General features: G+C 32.7%; 1 long non-coding RNA gene and 1 pseudogene across 2 annotated transcripts; one reads left to right on the top strand and one right to left on the bottom strand.

Moving 5' to 3' along the window:
- Positions 1-91: 91 nt before the first annotated feature.
- LOC143255768 (sodium- and chloride-dependent glycine transporter 2-like) lies at positions 92-24366 on the bottom strand (annotated as a pseudogene). Its single transcript, XR_013030832.1, has 15 exons — positions 24084-24366; positions 14832-15006; positions 14290-14421; positions 13431-13603; positions 11515-11717; positions 10936-11068; positions 9239-9373; positions 8919-9022; positions 5205-5329; positions 4761-4873; positions 4199-4326; positions 2944-3043; positions 1987-2087; positions 1451-1609; positions 92-965 (listed from the first exon to the last, which is right to left on the bottom strand). The product of XR_013030832.1 is annotated as a sodium- and chloride-dependent glycine transporter 2-like (transcript).
- Positions 18361-22208, top strand: LOC143258006 (uncharacterized). Its single transcript, XR_013032087.1, has 3 exons — positions 18361-18552; positions 20001-20126; positions 21628-22208. It is a non-coding gene; the product is annotated as an uncharacterized LOC143258006 (long non-coding RNA).

The following is a 24366-nucleotide window of genomic DNA, read 5'->3' as shown; positions in this document are numbered from 1 at the left end:
ACATAAAATGAGCAGTAATTAAATGAAACTTCTTGAAAACAAAATCCAAGATAAAATCTGTATTTCATCAATGATAAAATATTATGAGAACATGAAAATCATTGAAAATGTAAAAACAAAAAAAATCTACATAAACGAAATGAGGAATCATATGAACGTTTCGAAATTTACAAATGTTTTTTTTTTAATATCCACTCTTAAAGTGTACTCTAAATTTAGTAAAGATCAGTTATGGGATGAAATAGAAAAATTGAAAGTTTTTAAATTTATTCGTGCGTTTTGAAATCTTCTCTCTTTTTAGAACACTTGGAGTAAGTCCAGTTACTTTGGTTAAAGAGACCATTAATTTTTGTTTTCTTTCAACTGTTTTGTTCATCTACGTATTTAAAAGAATTTTAGCTTTGTTCGCTGATTAATTATTCGTGGATCACTGCTAACAGGATCTATAAGTGAAATTTAGTCTTAACATGTAGTCGTTGAATTAAATGCAGTTTGGTAGAGTTTTATATTTTCCACACTGTAGTGTTCTGAACGTTCTTTCAAATATTGGTGAAATGTGAAATATTAAAAATACCCCCAAAATTTAAAGATTAAAATACTCTTTTGTGGTAAACAAAGGTTACTATGTTTCAAACTTATACACATGGATTATCAAAAAGTTAGGAAACTTGCAATCTTGCAATCAACGAGTTCTCTTCATTTCCAAAATAAGAATACCCACTTATCACTTTAAGCTAGAAAGATATTATATCCATAATTAAAATATGCTTTGTGGGTTTCTTTACAGTTGTATCCAAGAACTCTTAAAAGCGATCGCTTCCAGTTTCAAGTGCAGGGTTATCGATTTCTTTGGTGTTTGGTTCTGGCTCGCTAAATCCGACAGATAGCTTCTTGAAATACTGTTGTCTTACTTCTGGGTCAGCAGGACCCCACCTGGTGTCAGGCTTCACAACTTTCTTAACATTCTATACACAAAAGAAATAATGAATATGTGACAGTTAGTAAGCAGTGATCAAAGATACTAAGAAACCATTAAGTTGTGAAAATGTATTTATATATAATAATATATTTTTATTGATTAAAAAAAGAAATACACCTTGAATGTTGAAAACAGAAATCGCGACTCAACGTATCTGCTGTATTTTGTCAGATAAAAGTTTATTTCAAATTTAAACCTCTCACCACTAAAAAAAAAAATTTTTATTCACAAAGCTAATCAATGGTTTTTCTGTTCTGCGCCCATTCCGAGTATCGAAACCCAGTTTTTAGTGTCATAAGCCGACAAAGTTACAGTTGAGTCAATGGGGGGGAAACTACTACCACAAATAAAAATTTATGTGTTTTAGAATTATTGTAACTTTTTGTAATTTTATGTCAGTGATTTTAGCGCATTTTGTAAATTTCTTAGGTTTGGATGTATACATATTTAAAATAACACTTCTGTACTTACTTTGATATTCCTTACCAATATGACAGTCCCCCAGATCGGTATTTGAACAAGAGATATTAGGGCTAACAACCAACCAATTCCATCGGCCCATTTTGGATATTGGTAATTTTCTCCATATTTTATTGGCTTATGTTGTGTTAAGCTACAGATAAAAATTGACTGGAAACAGAAATGGAGGTAGATTACTATATCAGATAGTGTTTTTGGTTTTTATTTTTACACTAATACTTTTTCTTAAGAAGGAAAGCTGAGGCATTTGAATATTATATAATCATACCGCTTGTTGTTTTCGCATTTGTATTTAGTAACTCAGTATTAATAGTTAAAGCTTTACAATTACAGGAAAACAACCTCAGAAGTTATAATCTAGATGCACTACAGTGATATAAAATCACTACAGTGATGCACTCACAGTGATATACAGTGAGATTTGTAATACATGAAATTACAATAATTAAGTTTAAAGGCCAGTTTTTAGTAACCTTAACTTATTAGCATATAAAAAACACAATTATTGTTGTTATTTCATTACTTACTGTTAAAACCAGAGGAGAAACAACAAACCAACAAGTCTTCCAGAAGAAGTTAGGTCGTGTACCCAACATAAACTCCAAGTCGTCGCAAAATCGTTTAATACCTAGTAAGTCAAACAGAAGAAAACAAAAAACAACAAATTTTTTCGTGCTTATTAAAATGAATATTTTTATTATAAAAATATGTAATTATATTTTCTTTCGTAAAAATTGGAATATGACAAAAACTTAATTTTGGAGGATAAGAAGACGCATAAGATAACATATTTGTATTTATTTAAAACTAAACGTTACTTGAATAAAAAGATATATGAAAGTTCATAATTGTATTTGTTTTAGTTAGCCCTATTTCTCTAATTGTTCCTTGATATAAACTCATCATATAAAACAGTTAAAGGTTTAACAAGATAAAGTTGAAAATCCCAAGTTAGAAACTAATGTGTAAAACTTAGCAAACGTTTCGACACTCTTTGATGTTTTTCTCATCGTCCAGGTGGTATTGAAACATATGGTAATTTTTATCTGGTAATTTTAACGTATGGCTTCATTTTTTGTTTGGCGATACAATTTCACGTAACAGCTTAACGTAGCGCGCAATACAAAATAGTCCAAGAGGAAAATGTCTAATTTATTCTTAATGACATATGCTTATATAACAACAATAAATTGGTGCTGATCAGTTGCCCCCATAATATCGGTGGTTCGAAATTACGGACGGCACTACTCTACCTGTAATGCGTTCTGACAAAGGTAATGCGACAAGACTCCATAATTGAAGTTGAAGAGCAAGCGCTTTGGCCAGTGCTGAAAGTTTTCTTTATCATGTGGTTAATCTTAACGGAATTGTTGTTATAATTAAAATATAAAGAAAAATGGATAAAACATACTACAGATCACTACTACTCCTATTTCTGTTACTCGTGTTAATTTTACTACATTTTACCAATAATAGAAGCTCACCATAACCCCACATTAGAACTATAATTTCACATATCGCAATAAAGGTTATTGCAAAACCACCACCGTACGTGTCCATCAGGTTCAGAACGTATTGTCCTCCCTAAAAAAAGAACAATAGAATACCAACAACAATTAGTTAATTATTTAGTCAGCATATGATTTTGATGTTTAATTTTATATTTATTTTCTTTTGACATGTAAAATTAACAGATTGAGATGATTACATATTCCATTCTGAGAATTCTGGTAAAAGATTGTCCCTTCTGTCTTTCACAATAAAAAAACTATAGTTAAACTTTTTGAACATCTACTATTTGTTCCCCAGATTTTTTTCTTTGTGAAGGTTTAGTAATAGTAATAACACTTAAAGAATCGAGTGATATCAGTTGTTTAACTTATCATTGCTAACTTTTCGAAACTGTAACTACACTAGTTATTTCCCTGCCATTAAATGAATCTCCAGGAATGTTGCTTATTATAAAGAATAATATCGTGTATTTCGTGGTGATTATTTGGATCATTATTTTATCAATGATATTCTAAAGGAAAATTTTAGTGTATTGTTTATTTTATCTAATTTCACATTTTAGGATTGTATGAAAGTTTTATTAGGATTTAGGTTCAATTGTGTCTTTTACTTTCATCAGGGGACCGACATGGCCAAGTGTGTTAAGGCATTTGAGCTATGGGACGTTTTAATATATGCTCAATCCCACTATTCGTTGGTAAAAGAGTAGCCCAAGAGTTGTTGGTGGGTGGTGATGACTAGCTGCCTCCCCTCTAGTCTTACAATGCTAAATTAGGGACGGCTAGCGCAGATAGCCCTCGAGTAGCTTTGCGCAAAATTCAAAAAACAAAAGAAAAAACAAACTTTCATCGGTTTTGAGTTGAATTTCGTGGACAGAAGAAAGTTCAAACCGGTCAAATAAGTAATGAAGTTTAATACAATATGTGAAAGTAAACCAACAGTAAGAAACAAGAACATTCATACAACGAGTGATAAATCTGTTTTACAACTTACATGAAAAACAAAGTAATACAAAATACATGAAAAATAAATGTACTTTGAGACATATTAGATCACGTACAATAACTATATGCTACCATGAAGACACTCACTATCTATTGCTTCGGCCACTTGATCTATGAAGGATTACAACTAGGTAAACAAATAATGTATCTCACACAATAGTGAACCGATTGTGTAGATGTCGCTGTTATCGTTTTTCGTATAATCATATCGCTACATACATACCTGGGTAACGCAGGAAGTCCGAGTATGAAACATCCAATGCAGCACAGGAAAGTTAACAAAACCTTCTTTTTGCGCAAAGCTGGAAATTCGTCACAAATAGCAGTTAAAAACACTTCTAATACAGCAAACTGAAAGAAAAAAAGAGACACCCGTTACTGATAAAATTGTATTTCAATGATAATCTATTGTAGCACAATAAAAATAATACGAAGTATTTCAAAATGTCGGTAAGCATTTTCAATTTTATTACTGTTTTAATTTTTGAAGATAAATCCTGCATGTAAACAAGTGAGTAAAGAAACGTTTATTTTATATTACAGCGTCACTAGTTTTCTTTTCGTAGAGCAAATATGAAAGTCTTTAATAATTATAAAACAGTGTAACTAGTTAAATAAATAATGTTTTTTTAAATGCACTAAATTTTTTAACACTATAAGTGTTACGTACATATCGAAAACAATATTTTGTTTTACAAAATTTAATTTACATCATATACTGATTTTGAAAATTAACAATAAATACAAAACCAGATACAAAAACTAAAAGAAACATCTTTACTTACCTCACTATCGAGACCTAATAAGAACAACATAAAGAAAAAAAGGACGGACCATATTTGGGGCATAGGTAGATGACTCAATGCTTCTGGGTAGGCAACAAAAGCCAATCCTTGTCCTGAAATTAGAAACAAAAATGTTGCTGAACCACTTTGTCTGTCTTTCCTAACTCTATATTTGACAATTAAGGGGCGTTCTTTATTATTTTTACATGTACAATCTTAAAAGTAAATCTTAACAAGAATGGTCTGTTATTTTTCATGAGCATTTTTAAAGGGTTAAGAATAAAATTTTAGCAATATTTATTTAATAACTAAGTACTTAATTAATTTAAATTTAAGTGCTACACGTTTGTACAACACCTTTAAAAATAAATAAAGCAAAATAACTAATTTTGTGGTACCAATTAAGTCAGTTGTTGCATAATAAAGAGATAAGACCTTCAGTACCTCCTTCAACAACATCTTCAATATCAATACCAAGTTTCTCGGACATGTTTCCAAGGACAGAAAATATTACGATTCCAGCGATTAAGCTTGTAAGGAAATCGAGAGAGCTAACAAACATGGCGTCCCTAAAAAATAAAGCCAGATTGAAATTCAATGAACGAAGTAATCACTTCTTTTAGTTTGATGTGTGAACACAGAAATTATGACTGACTTAGAAACGCATTGCATTAAAATGCTGGTAATTTAAGAAGAGAAAAAAAAGAGATACAAAAATCGTTGCAATTTGAATTTATGAGCAAGACACCTTATAGTTAATCAACTTTTCCTGTGTTAAAAATCATTAAAATTTTTCTAAGAAATCAGATGTTGCAACACGCATAGAGAGATTGAAAGTTTGAGACTTGTTAATTGGTCTGTTAGGTAGAAAAAGAAAGAGTGTGTGTTTTCCTTATAGCAAAGCTACATAGGGTTATCTGCTGAGTCCACCAAGGGGAATCGAACCCCTGATTTCAGCGTTGTAAATCCGTAGACTTAAAACTGAGAAAAAGGAGGAAGAGTGGTGTTATAGAACATAGTTTATGTAATATAAAGTCTTTCTTGCCAGACTGTTAAAATATGTGTGTTTACTAGAAGTACTTTGCAGATGTCCCCAAAGCGTTTTGTTTCAAGAGTAAATAAAACCAAAATTAAGGCTAATAAATATTTTTATTTCTTGCCTTCATATGTCATGCTGTGTTGTAGTCTAGAGAGTGCATAATTATTATCGTTATTTATGGCATGTGCATGTTTTAGTGACGTCACGACAGTGGACATTGCAATGTTAAGCGTCCCTTTTGTGAGTTCATTTTAGTGTCTACTGATTAACTGACAGACAACACATCACTGTACACTAGCGACAGTGGTTAAAGCAAGCGATCCTATTCAGTTGACCTTAGGTCCCCTTTCGGGGAAATTAATATTTTACTGTTGTCCACGATATTGCTATTTTCTAAACCCACCATTTGTAATGAACTTTGAATACTGCATGACAGTAATGATTTTATACTGGTTTCTTTGTTTGTTTGTTTGTTTTAGAATTTCATGCAAAGCTACAAAAAAGATTACCTACGAATGGCCATCCATAATTTTGAACTGATACTCTAAAAAGAAGGCAACTATAGATAACGACACGAGTAATTATTCTTAGAATACTCTCCTAATACTGGGATTTCACAATTACTTCTACAACACATTCTTGGCTACAAAGTGAGGATCGCGTTTTTCCTGTAACAGATCATGAACATGAAAACCAGTATTTATAAGAGCACACTTAATAATTTAAGAAAAGTAAAATATATGGACTGATTATTTCGCAGGTTTAGGTAGAAATATATGTGTAGATTGTTTGTTTGATTTTTGAATTTTGCGCAAGGCTACACAAAGACTATCTGCACTAGCCATTCCTAATTTAACAGTGAAATACCAGAGGGAAGACAGCTAGTCATCATCACCCATAGCTAGCTCTTGGTCTACTCTTTTACAAACGAATACAAGGATTAAGCGTAGATTAAAACGCCCCACAGCTGAAAGAGCGCGCGTGTTTAGTTAGATAGAGATTTGAAACCGAAACCTTTAAATTGCGAGTCCCGCGTCCTAGCCACCTGGCCATGTGAGGCCGCATGGTATAAATAAAAAAATATATATATATCATTCATTCATTCATTCACCACTTGATTCCATCAAGGAACATAGGGCCGCAATCGCTTGCGGTATATATATATATATATATATATATATATATAAAGCTAATTTACAATAAGGGACACCAACGACAAAAGTACATAATTTTAATCATACTTGTAACAACTATGTACGGTTTTATTAGTTCGCTGTGTTTGTATAACATTGCCTCTAATATATGAAGATTTGTTATTTAAATAATCGATTATTGATAGAATCCCGACTGTATTATATTTCTGAACAACGTCATAATGTAACTTTAAACAATACACAGTGCTGTGCAAAAATGTTGGTGCAAAGTAAAAAATTAATTTTAAGGCGACTTCCAAAAAACAGTGGAAGTTTAATCACAGAAGGAACATCAACATGTTATTAATATTAATATTTGGTACAACAAAAACTCAGTGGAAGTGCTTGAGTTCAGCAAACAGTTAATATTTTGTGAGTCACCCTTTTGCTTTAATAACTGCAGACAGTTTTTCAAGCATTGTTGTAACATATTTAATCAAAGTGTTTTTTTGGGATTCTACTCCAAATGCTTCTAATATAATCCCATAAAATTTCTGTGTAAGTACCTTTTGATTTGTCATGTTTTTGATCTATCAAATCCTAGATAAACTCAATTGGGTTGAGATCGGGACTACGTGAGTGTCATTGCACCATTTGAGTAGTTTCTGCATATAGTTTGGATGAGTGTTTGGGGTCATTATCGTTTTAGAACTAGAATCCTTTACCAATAATAAGAAATCACTGTATCACTAGGTATACCATGACGAATCAGTATCTTATGGTACTTATGCTGGTCCATTGTTTCAAAGTTTCTTGCAAATATCTCTTGTTTCCTCGGCAGAACAACACCCCTAAACCATTACACTGCCTCTCCCATGTTTCATGGTAGGCGCTATGCATTGAGGTAAGTATATTTCACCTTTCTTCTGCCGGATGTACAACTTACGCTTTGAACCAAGTATTTGAAACTTGGAGTGATTCTCTTTCAAATTATCAACAGTACAGTTTTGTACTTTTATCAAATTTTTATCTCATGAAATATTTGATGGTCAAAACAAAGGTTTCCTTAACTGCTATACAACCAAATATACCATTCTCATTAAGACTTCTTGATACTGCAGATCTGGACACTTTTCTGCCATTTGGTACTTGATTATTTATCTCTTGCTTGAGATAAGTAGCAGTCTTCCTTCTGCCCCGAAGACTGCATAAATGAAGATACTTAACATCAATATAATTGAGTTTAGGTGTTCTGCCACTTTCTTTACTATTTTCAAACTCACCTGTCTCGGTCTCACGATCTAGGGTGTAATTAACAGTGTCTGGGAGCATTTCATGTCTGCAGCAATTTGTCAGAGAGACCAACCAGCATCATGTAAAGCTTTTATGTGAACTCTCTACTCTACTGACAATGCTCTATGCTTTAGGAGTCGTGGCAAGACAACAAGACTTGATATGTAGTGCTGAACACTGTTTTTATAAAAGTTTATTTGTGGAACACTATTAAATTGATTTCTTATAGCATAAACCGGTATCATTTGCTAGTTTCGTTCTATTTAGTTAAGACAATGCATGAGTTACCATGACAGTTATTTCAGGCCCTAAATTTGATTAGTATGTTCATTCAAGCAGAACCTTTATGACATGCCTTTCAAACAAGTATATGGGAATTCTAAAGAATGACAAGCATTCTCACCCTGGCTCATCTACCTGTCAATATACATCAGTGAAGCATTGCCATATTGTTGATATATATATATATGTATATATTCTATAATGGTATGGAAGAAGTAGTCCCATAAAACAGAAAGAATAAAATAAAATAAAATGTTATCTTTTTTCTAACACTTTTGCACACTATAAATCTGTTGTACATTTCATTTACGTATCTATGAATTAGACTGACAATTTTTTATTTCGCTCGGTAAACTTGACTGAAATTCTACTGTATGATTAATGTTACAATTAAAAAAGCTGTAAACTCACCTGTGAACTTTGTTATAAAACTGGTTGTAGCTGCCAAACATAATTAAACCTCCCCAAGCTACACTTAATGAAAAAAACAGCTGTTCAGCTGCTGCCCTCCATACCTGAAATTTAATTTAAATTTCGAAACTGTTTTATCGGTAAGCACATGAAATAACATCATTCATTTTGATCAACTGTTTATAACTCTAATTAACACAGTACAGATTAATTTGAAAAGGTAATTTAAATATCGAAGAATTCAGTAATAATTCATTCAAAAGAAATTTGATTATTCGTGCGTTTTCTGAACACAAACTTGTACACTCCAGATAACTTACGGTCACATCTTTCAGTTTTTCCCATTGAGGAATAAGGAAGTAGCGAAGACCGATTCCAGCGCCGTCTAATATCAACCCTCGAATAAGTAGAATTATTAGAATTAGATATGGAAATGTAGCAGTAAAATAGACAACCTGCGAGAGAGGGAATATCATAAACTGATTAATTTTGATATAGAGAGAAAATAGCGAAAATATTTAAGTAATAATAAATACGATAGCATAATTAATTATAAATTATCTTGTGCAAGTTACCATATTTTGCATGTCTGTCAACTATCATGACAATTATTTCGTATTTAAAACTTAATTTCAATGTTGACGAAGTATAATTTTACCAGGTTTGCTACCTCTACAGTATTAAAAACAGTTGATCTTTTTTTAACACACATACACACACACACACACACTCGAAAATGATACTTTTCATTGGATAATAGAGAGTAGAATATTAATCAATGTTAATATTGTCCAGAATTTAAGATTTATGAGGTTTTTGTTTTTATAAACATTTACAGCTATGAAGGGGTTTAAAATTTAATGGGAAATTAAGAAATATCAAATGCACTAGTCTACTTAACATGTTTTACGTGTTTTTGCATTTATATCCATAACAGAAGTGCACTGAAGAGCGTGAATGGTGGGCTAATTTTCAAGAGGTGTATAGATATATCAGTGCAGCACTATATACAATTTATCTTTATTGTGCAAAATATAACTATACTAATTGAACCATATAATAGCATGAACAATTTTACTGTTATTAAAAACAATTGAATCATTCAATATTCGGCCCGGCATGGCCAAGCGTGTTAAAGCATGCGACTCGTAATCTGAGGATTGCGGGTTCGCATCCCCGTCGCGCCAAACATGCTCGCCCTTTCAGCCGTGGGGGCGTTATAATGGCACGATCAATCCCACTATTCGTTGGTAAAAGAGTAGCCCAAGAGTTGGCGGTGGGTGGTGATGATTAGCTGCCTTCCCTCTAGTCTTACACTGCTAAGTTAGGGACGGCTAGCACAGATAGCCCTCGAGTAGCTTTGTGCGAAATTCCAAAACAAACAATTCAATATTGAAGATAAAGCATCCATTCTTGTATGAATATGTCTATATAATATTACATTAAAAGCAAAAAAAAAAAAAAATAGTGTTTTCCTCTAGGACTTATAGAAGTCTGAATATTAATTATATCATATAGTCGGGCTTATGTTTTTTTTGTTTTTTTATTTTCGCGCAAAGCTACACGAGGGCTATCTGCGCTAGCCGTCCCTAATTTAGCAGTGTAAGACTAGAGGGAAGGCAGCTAGTGATCACCACCCACACACTTTTATTAACAAATAGTGGGATTGAAAGTCACATTATAACGCCCCCACAGCTGAAAGGGCGAACATGTTTAATGCGATGGGGATTCGAATCCGCGACCCTCAGATTACGAGTCGAACGCCTTAACCCACCTGGCCATGCCGGGATTGTCAGACGTATGAAACTGGAAAGCAGTTTACAAAGAGTACAAAGAAGGAGACAGAATCATGTGCTGCACATAAGAAAGGTTCAGCTGCTGCGCATAAGAAGACAGACTTAACTGTTATCTCATAAGAAGACAGACTCAATTGTTTCATGTAAGCTACTGGAATGAAGATTCAAGTGTTACTCATAAATCACTTAATTTTAGTTCTTTGATTAGTAATATCACACACCTTTCCTGAAGACTTTACTCCTTTCATTAGGCATAAAAATACGATTATCCAAGACACAAACAAACATACAGTTAGATCGAACTTAATCATTCCGATATCTTCTATTCCTTCTGTTATGTCTAAAACGAATCGCCTGTAGATGAATTAAATAAAAACATGTTTGATTACTTCAAAATGTAAACTCTCTTTAGAAAGTTATACAGAAGGATAAGCTATTATTACCTGACGTTAATAACGTTATGTTTAATTTTGCCAACATAGTGCTCTGTAACTATATATGTGGTCGAACTTATAATCAGTTGTATTGTCAAACTGTATAACAGCACACTGATCACTTTACTAAAACTTATCGAAATACATTCAGAAAACAATGCAGGGATTTTTAATTCTATGTAAGAAGTTAAAAATACGTTAAAACTACACGCAAAATACCAAAAGCTATTTTCAGAGACAATAAGTTGTTAAGTTAATATTTTTTCACAGTTTTCTTTTTCAGAAAATAATATTAGTTTCAAGATTTCAATTAAGAAAATTGAAAGGAATATCAAAATTACCGATACAGTGATAAGGAAAACTTACTTCCAGAAATGTTCAGACGCTGTTTGAGTTGCGTTGGTACAGTTTTGTAAAGCGGAATAATATTCGTTTTGTGGTAAGAGGGCGCTGCTCTTCTTGTCAGACAACGTGACGTTAATAAGACCGTCAAGCGTGAATTTTGTTGATGCGTTAAACTTACTCTTATATTTTTTTGCTAGTTTATCAATGGCGACTGGACAACGATCCTAGATGTTACGAGGAAAATAAAACAATAGGTTTAATAAGAGATAATTTGTAGCAACAAAAGATTACTGAATGGTATAAATGCAAGATTCCTAAGAAACAATTCACTTCTTTAAAATTTGACGTAACAACATATAACCGGAGTGAATTTAGAATACTGAAAATTCATATACTACAATATAAGTATAGAAGCAGCATGCATACCAACTGAAAATACATTTCAGTTATATTTAGCTTCTAATTCAACCAAACTTTTTGCATACAAACTATTTAAGCTTTATTAAAATAATAACACTAAGACAGAAAATTATTGAGATAGTTTTAAAATAATAAGACAATATAAAGGCACTCACACGAAAATATATTACAATTTGTATGCTTTTCTTTATAATGATGAAAAGAACATGAAGTCTAGCTTAGTGAAATATTTATCAATGTTCGAGGTAGTTATCCCACTTCCCCAACAATGGGCTAGTGTTACATCAGTAAAGAGTTCTCCGTATTTAGAAAAGTTTGGTACGGTTTTTGAATTCCGTGCAAAGCTACACGAGTGCTAACTGCGCTAGCCGTCCCTAATTTAGCAGTGTAAGACTAGAGGGAATGCAGCTAGTCATCACCACCCACCGTTAACTCATGAGCTACTCTTTTAACAACGAATAGTGGGATTAAGCGTCACATTATTACGCCCTCATGGTTAAGAGGGCGATTATGTTTGGGGATGATGGTAATTCGAACCTGCGACCCTCAGATTACGAATCGAGTGCCTTAACCACCTGGTCTTGCCGGGCATTTATAGATAAAGTTTGCTTTAAAATATAATAATGTCACACGCCTCTTGTCAAACGCGGCTTCTGATGATTATTAGTATTATACACAATTTAGAAATTGCTTAAAAATCACTGATTTATATATATATATATATTAGTGAAAAATAATACATTTTAATGAACTTAAATAAACAAAATTGTAAGGAAGGACTGCATTAAAAACAGCAAATCTAAAGTTGAATAAGCAACATTATAAGGAAGAACTGTGTTAAAAACAACAAATCCAAAGTTAAGTGAGCAAAATTATAAGGAAGGACTGCGTTAAAAACAGCAAATCCAAAGTTAAATAAGCAAAATTACAAGGAAGGACTGTGTTAAAAATAACAAATCCAAAGTTAAGTAAACAAAATTATAAGGAAGGACTGCGTTAAAAACAGCAAATCCAAAGTTAAATAAGCAAAATTACAAGGAAGGACTGTGTTAAAAATAACAAATCCAAAGTTAAGTAAGCAAAATCATAAGGAAGGACTGCATTAAAAACAGCAAATTCAAAGTTAAATAAGCAAAATTACAAGGTAGGACTGCATTAAAAACAGCAAATTCAAAGTTAAGTAAGCAAAATCATAAGGAAGGACTGCATTAAAAACAGCAAATTCAAAGTTAAGTAAGCAAAATTACAAGGAAGGACTGCGTTAAAAACAACAAATCCAAAGTTAAATAAGCAAAATTACAAGGAAGGACTGCGTTAAAAACGGCAAATCCAAAGTAAAATAACTAAAATATATTAGTTTTTACTAAATTATATTCAACATATGTGAATTGCCGTTATGTCGTGATTTCTATTACATTGTTCAGTCTTTATGAGGTGAAGTCTAATAGCCTTAACTAATGATGTAATGTGAAACTATACACATATAAGTAATCACTATTGATAATTAAAAATATTACCTGTCCATTTCTCACGTAACAAGTATTGTTGTCCGCTCCCCACCATTCATGGCAGCTGCTCCAAGGCACGTCAGTTCGAAAGGATTGGCCCATATAATACAGACAGTACCCCATTATGACGTTGTAGTAAATTGCGACCAATAACGATATAGTAATCATGGCAGCTCCTATTCCTAAAACATGTGCGAAAGAAAAAAACGTTTGTTTGGAGTTTCACACAAAGCTACAATTGGACTATATGCGTTAGCCGTTGACTACTTAGTAGCGGAAAACTAGGGGGAAAACAACTAGTCACTACCACCCACCGCCGATTTTTGAGCTGTCTTTTGCCAAAGTATAGTGAGATTGACCTTCATATTACAACGCTTTCACGGCTGACAGGGGAACAAGTTCGGTGACAGAGATTACGAGTCCAGAGCCTAGCCAAAAAGAACAAACAAAAAGCACAACAACAACACCAAAAACAAAATGTTTTATAAATAATAGGAAATATAAAGAATTCAGTCTGAGGGTCGAGGGTTCGAATTACAGTTCCACCAAACAACCTTGTCTGTCAATAGTGGGGACATAATAATGCGACGGTCAATCCCAGTATTCATTGATATAAGAGTAGCCCAAACATTGGCGATGGGTGGTTATGACTAGCTGCCTTCCCTCTAGTTTTACTTAGACTACTAAATTAGGGACGGATGGCGCAGATACCTTTCGGATAGCTTTACGCGTAATTCGAAACAAACAAACTTCTGAGCCTGGTATTAAGAAAAACACCTCACATGTGACATGGAATCGAGTCTAGAAAACTGCTTTAGTGCCACTTTCATGTAGCTAACAAAAACAGAGAAAAACTTAAAAGTCTCACCTTTGCCTAAAGGAAAACATCTCCAAACTGACATAGGACCAAGGCTAGAAAACTGTCCTAGTGCCACTTCCATGAAGTACATGGGTTTTCCAACCACTATAAGAAGGAGGAAATATGGCAAAAGGAACGCACCTGAAATGTAAGATTGATATGCTATTAATTACTGTAATAACAGGTTTAATTATGGTTTTAATACCACTAAAGGCGTTCATTCAAGTGTGGTTATTTGCGCCATCTGTTGAGAAGGTATTCAAATTATTTCTGGTTTAATGAATTTGAAACAAATAATCTTTCTAAACCAGCAATTCTGAGATACATTTTTATTTCAAGAGGGTTTCTCTTCATCGAGAAAAATAATCTTTCTTTTGTAGCAATTAATTTCAAATGTAAACTTAATAATTTTAAATTTAACTGGTAATCAGACTTAATTGAAACCAAGTACAAAAGAAATAGTTACTAAACGTAAGATAAAAGTATGATCCTTTTCATATTTGTCTGATCTTTTCATTGAAATTAGTAATAAACAAATTAATTCAACTAGCCTCCTCCATTCTGGTAAGCCAAGTATGGGAAACGCCAGACGTTACCGATGCCTACTGAAAGTCCAATACATGATAAAATGAATTCAGCTTTGCTACCCCACTGTCCTCTTTCTGTTTCAATTGATTTATTCTTATTACCATGATCCACATTCACTGAAACAGATGGCACTGATAACTGTAGAAAGAACAAATAATTAATCACACATACTTTACATTTGTATGAGTTATGTAACAATAAAACAGTGATTAGTTTTATATTTTAATATCAATTTCAAATACCATTAGTTACAAGTTGTGATGAAAGAAAAGAAATGAAGTTACTGGTTTGCAGTTTAAATATGATAAAAAACAGAGAATTAGAATGAATTAAACAATCATTGTTCCATTACCGTGGAACTTTTACTGTCACGACACAGAGACAAGTGTCGGACCTTTATTGTCTGTCACTATACTGAAACAAGTGTGGGACCTTTACTGTCATGACTCAGAGACCAGTGTTTTTAGTGTCATTTCACAGAGATAAATGTGAGTTATTTGGTGTCATGCAACATTTAAAAGTATGGAACTGTACAAGTACAATAAATCTACATAAACACATTTCTATTAAGGTAGCATATACCATTTAATAAACAAAAGCGTATTAAGTGTGTAAGTTTCACAATTTTCAGAATGTGGTATACCTTTTTCAACTAGATAAAGATACTTAAAGTGACTATTTTACCTAATTTTGGAACACGTTTTTTAAAAAAAAATCACAATTGATTTTTTTATAGTGGTTTTTAACTCATAACTTCAGATCTGTTGATGATTTAAATTTCATAATTGGCAAACTTATGGTTTATCAGTGTACTTATAGTATGTACTAAGGTAAAGTTGATAAGAGGTTTGGTTTTTATTAAATGACCAGTACATATACACTGTAGTATATGCCCTACTTAGGCATACTCATTAATACAATAATTTAAGGCTTTGGATTATTTTTCAGAATTTTTTTAGTTCGTACTATTTGTTCACATCTCATCAAAATCTGGACCTATTTTTATAACCATTTAGTTACGTTTTGTAGAGGTCAGTAGTAACATACGACATTTCTCTCTATTTCTTTATTTTTATAATGTGCAAACTAGCTACAGTAATAATGTTTACAGAATTTACCAGAATGTTTATTTGTACTCATTACACTATATTGTTTCAAAAAACACGTTGTATGAAATGGTTTTCCTGATAAAGAGGGATAAACCTAGATAACACTAGGTAAAAGGTATATGCTACTGTTAAGTAACGTTTGATATATGGGATAATTTCTTTCTTAGTAAAAATATTTAACATTTAAGGTCTGTAAAAATTATTGAGCAATTGTTTTAAAAATATGAAATCATAAATGAGGTACTCTACGTGTTTTTCTAGTATTTTTCATTAATAGTTGTTTAAGGAATTTTTTAAACCTCTAACTGTCACACAAACTGTTTTATTTCCCTTCAGTTCATGTACCATGAAATATAATTTATCACTTGTTCGCTCAAGATCATCTTAGAATTTCTCATTAATAAATACTGTTATGAAAATCATAGCAATAATGCTTTAATTAAAGCATGCACTGCAACTTCCAAAATGCAAAAGACCTTGTGGGTAGCTGTAGATAAAAAGATCTGTTTAATTAATTAACTCAGGGAGGTGATTTGAAACAACGAATTGTTCCTTACTGTTACTTTTCCATTTATGCTATGAGTATCCTAGCTTTGAGGATATCAGAGGTTATGGTGTTGCTGCTGAAATTGTTTGATGTTGTTATTAATTAAAAAAACAACTAAAATACGCAAATAAAGTAATAATACTTTTACTTGATACATTTAAATATCACACACAGTTTGAGCATCTGGTACATTAGATGAATGTGAATCTATAAACTATATGCTGCCTGTTCATTTCATATGTCCAAAGAGTTATGATATATAATAATTTATTTTGGAAAATAAAATTTCTTGTAGACTTTATAACTTAAACATTTAATCATAAAAACAATGGTAATTGGGCTTTTTCTCCAGGAGATGTAATAAAAATAATTTCGTCCTCAATTAAATATCTAGTTCATGGTATAGAAATATCAACGATATTTGTACTGACGTATCAACTACGGAATTAAAGTCATCATTATTTCTTTTACATTAAAAAATTCATTTATTTATCTTTACATAAATGAGTTTAATTATTTACACCGATAAGATGGAACACTATCTCGCAATTCTGTCGCACAAACTAATGTATTTCGTCGTTTGTAATTCTAAAAAAGTTCAAGGCTTAGACCAGCGTCATGTTTCCTGTAACGTCTGATCCTGCGTTTCCAGAAATTCTGCATATTTCCCGTAAGAGTGCGCAAGCTCAGTTCTGAAGGCTTCTGTGTCTAGTCAATACAACTTCTAAGAACTTTCAGGTATATGTGTCAATTCAATAAGACATATTCACATATTTCTTGATAATAGGTTCAGGATTGTGCCATGGAAGTAAATTCTTAATGGAATGTTTAATGTGTTCGCTTTCAACCCATAGCGTAGCCCACATTTCATTTGTTTATGTGTAGGTGAAGAACACATTTATTGCGTATGTGTCTACATACAGGTATATAAATCACAACTACCCGCGTGCTTAACGTCAAATATATATTACATTCTATGTTTTTCAAAACATGTTTATTTTTTTAGGATAATATACGTATATTTTTACATGCTGTGCTGGTTTTCACCGTCTTTTGGCTTTAGCATTCACATTGTCATTAATCACTGAAAATACATGTGACCTTTCTCTACTGTAGGAAAATGTAAAAGAAAAAGAGATATAGTTATAGCAAATAAACTTAATGTCTAATTTTAACCATAACGACAATGCGTATCTCTATCCACATATTATCTACTTTAAAATGACGACAAGGCATATTTTGATTCTTTTATGTTCTTTAATATGAGATAACACGATGGTAAAGGAAAGACTGCTGTGCAGAAAAAGTCAGATAGAAAGTTTGTATCTATATGAAACTAACTGTAGTCTTTATTAAAAACACTACCTTATGTCACACTGAAATTAATGTGGTGTTTGACTTCACAAGGTACTCGAATGAACGGATTACGTCTGATTATAAACAGTAGACCCAGAGAAGAAATGTAAATATCTTTAATGAACATTTCGGAATTATACATATTCTGTTTTCAGGAAATCTATAATAATAACAAATTGAAAATTTTTTAGTATAATTACTAATGTAAAAATACAGTAAATAATTTTAGAAAATTATAAAAGATTCAATTTCGAGAAAGAAACAACAACAGAGATAGAAATCTAATGGAATAAAGCAAGAGGGAAAGAGTTAGAATTTCTATTGAAGCTTGGATTTTAGTTCACAGTTTGTAGATCGTTTTTTATTAATAGTTCGTGATCATTACCTCCATAAGTTAGAATTGAAATATTTTCAGAGAAAACAGGGTGTGATGACGTTTCGTTGTAAGAATATGCATGAACGTTATGTGGGGTCGGAAATTTAAGTTCTAATTAAAACTCCCATCTATTCTAAAGCGCGTATTTGTAAATGACTAGAAGTTTTGGTTATATAGGTGGGTTTACAGCTACCAGATGTACGACCTTTAAACATAAGAATGAAAGTAAAGTATCTTTAGTTCTAAAATGTTATTGATACGAAATGAAAATGTGAAGACAATACGGAATGTAACCTGTAAGTAGGAAGACCTTAGAGCTTATTGAGTTGGATTTTAACAATAAGACTGTTTTCCAAGGTAGGGAATTGTTAAGGTTTTAAATATAAGTGCCTTGGAATATTTTACAGAAGATGTTTCTGATCTGTTGATGATAATTTCGAACAATAAACACAATCCACTTGTTTCAAAATAATATATTCAAAGTAAGTCAAACGTAAGTACAAAATTCTTTACACTATAGAATATCACGGGTACATCTAAGACTAACTAATTCTCTTTTCTGTGTCAAAAGTCCACACAGGCTGATTCGATTACTTTAAAATTCAACTGACAAGATGAATTATTCTTCTCTACTCTGTTTTTTACTGTGTACTCTTCGATAGATTCACTTCTATCACTTAGAGGGTTACGATGCGGGTTAAATTACCTTAGAACCTACTGAAAAACTTCACTTCTTATGTTTGTTACCAAAGTTGTATTTAGAGTTTCAAGTTATTGTCTATTTTTTTTTGTTCTCGTTAAGAGTCCATACAGGCTGGTTCAGTTACTGTAGAACCTAACTCTCGATACAAATTATTTTTTTACAATACAACTGTGAAACCCACTTTAAAAATCTCCCGTTAAAGCTAATCACTCACACGTTGGCTAATTTCACGTTTTCTTCCACTAACTGTCTAAACTTTTTTTACTTGCCCTCGCTTACTCGCTTGTATATATAGTTATATATCTGTCTCAGCTGAGGCCTCGAATGTTCTACAAACTATGACACAATATTATATAACAATAATCATATAGTGAGAAAAACTTATAGGTTTTGACAAAGATGACGTCAACAATACTACAACAATTGAACGACATACACAGCGTACGACTCTCACTGAGTTCGTCACGAAATTTATTATGACTATCAAAAATAATTAACTTTAACAATCTCGTTATGAAAATAATCATTAAATATCAGTTCATTAATTGAACTAAATAATAGTCCTTACACTAAACAGTCTTGTGTTAAATAACAAGTGTTAGAGGAAATTTGTGATATAATTGGATGTTAGTGGAATTATTTTATTAGTAAGAGAGTTACATATTAAGTGTTCAAAGGAGAGAACAATAATATCCAATCATGTTTCTTCTTGCTATATTCAAGTACTTTTCTTTCTACCTCTTTCTCTCTCTTTATTGTTTAGGAATTCGATTATTTTATAATTTTCTAGCATTATTTATTGTATTTTTGTATTAGTAAATTTGTAAATTTGCTGATTGTAGAATATGTATAATTCCGAAACGTTCATCAGAGATGTTTACAACTGTTATTGTTACTATTTACTGTAATACTAAAGACAACCTTGTTTGTTTCATTTAATTTTTTCTTTCAAATAATATTGCTAAAATTATGATATAATCATTTTGTTGGCTAAAAGCAATGATAGAAATCATTGTCATATGTTGTTTTTTTGTGAATCAGATACACGTAATACGAACGCCTGTGGATTATTGCTTTACTCTCTTGGAAGAGCTCTTATTGGACATTGTGGCAAGTACATGACCAAGACAGCCTTCAAATTAATACATAACCAGTGATAACCTTCAGGTTAGTTTGTGAACATGATCAAGATTAACCTTCAGATTAATACATAACCAGTGATAACTTTCAGGTTAGTTTGGATGTTATTTGCCATTTAACAAAAAATTACGTTACTCAGCTGCTAGAGGAACATTTCTCACGCTATTACTCTACCTTAAGTACCTTACACTGTTGAAATGATACAAGCCTCACGCTATTACTCTACCTTAAGTACCTCACCATGTTGAAATGATACAAGCCTCACGCTATTACTCTACCTTAAGTACCTCACCATGTTGAAATGATACAAGCCTCACGCTATTAATCCTACCTTAAGTACCTCACCATGTTGAAATGATACAAGCCTCACGCTATTACTCTACCTTAAGTACCTTACACTGTTGAAATGATACAAGCCTCACGCTATTACTCTACCTTAAGTACCTTACACTGTTGAAATGATACAAGCCTCACGCTATTACTCTACCTTAAGTACCTCACCATGTTGAAATGATACAAGCCTCACGCTATTACTCTACCTTAAGTACCTTACACTGTTGAAATGATACAAGCCTCACGCTATTACTCTACCTTAAGTACCTTACACTGTTGAAATGATACAAGCCTCACGCTATTACTCTACCTTAAGTACCTCACCATGTTGAAATGATACAAGCACACTCAAGTGTATCATGTTCCAATAAAGGATCCATTCAACGTAGTACGTATGTAGTGCGGAATGAATCGAGATGGCGTTTTTTCTCGTGGATAAAGAAAAGAACAAAAAGAAATGAATGGAAAGTAAGAAGTCGTGAGACGAAATAGTAACTGATATATATATACACGTCTGAGTGTTTCAACGTGCAGTACTCATTTATTTCCTCATGAGGTGAAGTTGTGTTTCATTTAGAAACTTTATTGAGACTTAGGTTCGACAAACCGAATTCTGACAGATATTCGTCATAAATCATGTGAAACAGTAAATACTCAGAAATAAAGCAACAGTATCGAGTGACACCAAGAAATGGCTGTGTTCCACCATCTTAGGTAACTGATTTACAAAACCTCTACTATGTCTGGTATAACTTTTCATTCGGAAATAAAAGGCCTCAGAATAATGCCCAATATATTATTCGACATTTCAATAATTTTATTTTTGTCTTTTGCAAGAGGGTGTGTTGATTTATGTAAAATGTTTGTCAACCAAAAATATTCCGACCAAAATATCTTTTAGGTGTAAGGAGTTCTTTGTATATACATATGTGTGTATATAGAAAATTAGTAATTACATTGATGGTTACAGCGTGCTCTGCGAGTAAATTAATGGGTGATGGTTCGGAGTTATGCTAGCTAAGATAACTTGATTGGGCTTTCATACTAGTAAAATTTGTCTACCATACTGCTAACTAACTTATCATAGGACTTTGCTACTACAATGAATGCTGGAATACCATTGTCAGGAGGTAAGCTTATTTTACTTACCACTAGTGGTAGAACCTTATTTTCATTTTCTTTTCTTACTTTGAAGATTAGCTACCTTCCCACAACTGTTTGCAGTTAGTGAAGAACAACGTAGAATTGGAACACGTCGCCCTTTCAGTTAGTGAAGAACAACGTAGATTTGGAACACGTCGCCCTCTCAGTTAGTGAAGAACAATGTAGATTTGGAACACGTCGCTCTCCCAGTTAGTGAAGAACAACGTAGATTTGGAACACGTCGCCCTCTCAGTTAGTGAAGAACAATGTAGATTTGGAACACGTCGCCCTCCCAGTCAGTGAAGAACAACGTAGATTTGGAACACGTCGCCCTCCCAGTTAATGAAGAACAATGTAGATTTGGAACACGTCGCCCTCCGAATTTATATATTTTTGATGATTATTATTGTTTTGTTTTCTTCAATATGGCGAACGGAGATTAAGACTAGTAAACAGCGTATCCCCATCGCAATGTGAGTTCTGCTTCCACACATCATCCAAAATCCAGGGTATAATTTATATCTCACATTATAGCCTACACCCTATTGATCCTTCTGATTTATACAGGATTTTTAACTTTGTTTTTTCTTATATTTGGACTTTTATTGTTCATTAAATATATATATATATATATATATATATATGTATACATCGAGTTTCGTTGCATTACTTATGTGATATAGCAATTACCTTCTTTAAAGTTTTCGAAAGAAAAAAAGTCAAAATGGAAGCATCTTCCAACAGCAATTTTTATTTTCTCTATATTTCGAGGCCAGCCATGGTCAGGTACTTAGAGTGGTACACTCGTAATCTAAGGGTCAGGGGTTCGAATCACCATCATACCAAATATGATCGCCCTTTCAGACGAAGAGACGTTATAATGTGACGGTGAATCCCTCTATCCGTTGGTAAAAGAGCAGACCAAGAGTTGGCGATGGGTGGTCATGACTAGTTGCCTCCCCTCTAGTATTGCACTGCTAAATTACGGAGAGCTAGTGCAGATAGCTCTCGTGTAGCTTTGCGTGAAACTTAAAAACAAACAAACAAACATTATATTGAAGAACACTATTTCTAATCACTGTGGGCAAAACGCTTGGTAAAAGATTCAGCTTATTAGTCGCTTTATCTCTGTTATTTGAAGAAAAAATTGTCTGGTAATAAACAAAAAACTTTCCGAGGTTTCATTTATCGTTTAAAATTCGTTAAATCCTCATCATATCTAAAGTTTCCCTTTATCCAATAAAATAACGTGACAATTAGCAAGTAAAACTATTTAAAAACTCAAAATGTTGTGGTAAGATTGATGTGGTTTTAGTTTATTTCTTATTTTGGCAAAATCTTCCCGTGGGAGCGTTATAACGTGACAGTAAATCCCACTATTCGTTGTTAAAAGAGTAGCTCAAGAGTTGGAGGTGGGTGGTGCTGACTAGCTGCCTTCCCTCTAGTCTTACACTGCTAAATTAGGGACGGCTAGCGCAAATATCCCTTGTGTAATTCTGCGCAAAATAAGAAACCAACAACAATAAACAAACAAACTCGCAGCAAGTCAAGTTCTATAAAACTTCAACTGATCATGAGAGGCCTTTATAGCGATACAGTTGTGAGAAATTTCGGATAATTTATGATTTAACCTTTTTTTGTTTTTCAGAGGATTGATCATAGACGGACAGATATGTCCTCTCACTATTTCATTAATTGAAATTGTCTCTATGATATTCAAACAGTAATAGTATAGTTTTTCATTATATGATAAATTACTTTACCAACGTATTCTTAAGACGGCTGGCATGAGTATTAGTACTTTAATTTAAATAAACTACAGAACAACGTTTCGACATTATTAGGTCATCTTCAAGTTAACAAAGAGAGAGTTGCAATCTTTATTTTAATTAAAGTGCTAATACCCATAACAACCGTCTTGAGAATACAATTTTATTTCAATTGGGTTTCTCGTCATCACAAAATCACTTACCAGGTACACTAGGATCCATTAGAAACTAATGTCAAAACAGAAAAGAAATTCATGCAAGAGTCATAACTCTTGTTTTTATGAAAAGCATATATCAACTATTCTGTGTTCTCCGTTGTTTTACCAAACAACGGTAAGTTTCAGACTTACAACGCTAAAACCCAGCAAATAGCCCAATGCAGCTTTTCTATTGAATATAAAATAAACAAAGCAATAATATGTTCTTTATATACTTTTCAAGCCAATGCTACAACTTTATGATATGATTGTAGAGGGAAGACTGATGAATAGAAGGTCAAATCGGATGTCTGTTCGTGTTATACCCCAACTGTCATATTTTTAAAACCTTACGTTGGGCTGACATTGGTGTGGCATGAACTCCAAAATACATTAGAATTAGTCATGCATTTCGTCGACTAATAACCGCAAGGCACTCTAAAGGGATTTCTGATGTATATTTGTTGATCGGTCATGCATAGTTTCGAATAAGACGTAAGTGGGAGTATATCTAAATTTCATTTCAGATTTTTTTAGCTTACCTCTTCTATCGGTGAAACTCGATTTCCGAACGGCATAACAGTGAAACAAGGTTATTTGTAAATCTGAAAATTTAAGACAAATCAATATAACGACCGATTTCAGTATTGCTAACAATCTTCAATGTCGTGGTGTGATCATAATGTCTAACTTTAAATCCTGAATTGTAATAATAAATATTGTGACCGCGCGTTCATAAGATCGATCGAAAGATTTTCCGCCAATAACATGTGATACATACGTTGTGATCATCCATTCGCGTGCCAGTAAACACGCGAGTTTTCA

The sequence above is a fragment of the Tachypleus tridentatus genome, chromosome 7, assembly GCF_004210375.1.
Source record: "Tachypleus tridentatus isolate NWPU-2018 chromosome 7, ASM421037v1, whole genome shotgun sequence".
Taxonomy (NCBI): Eukaryota; Metazoa; Arthropoda; class Merostomata; order Xiphosura; family Limulidae; genus Tachypleus; species Tachypleus tridentatus.
The sequence above is the reverse complement of the archived record's forward strand: the minus strand, read 5'-3'. Positions and strand labels throughout refer to the sequence as shown.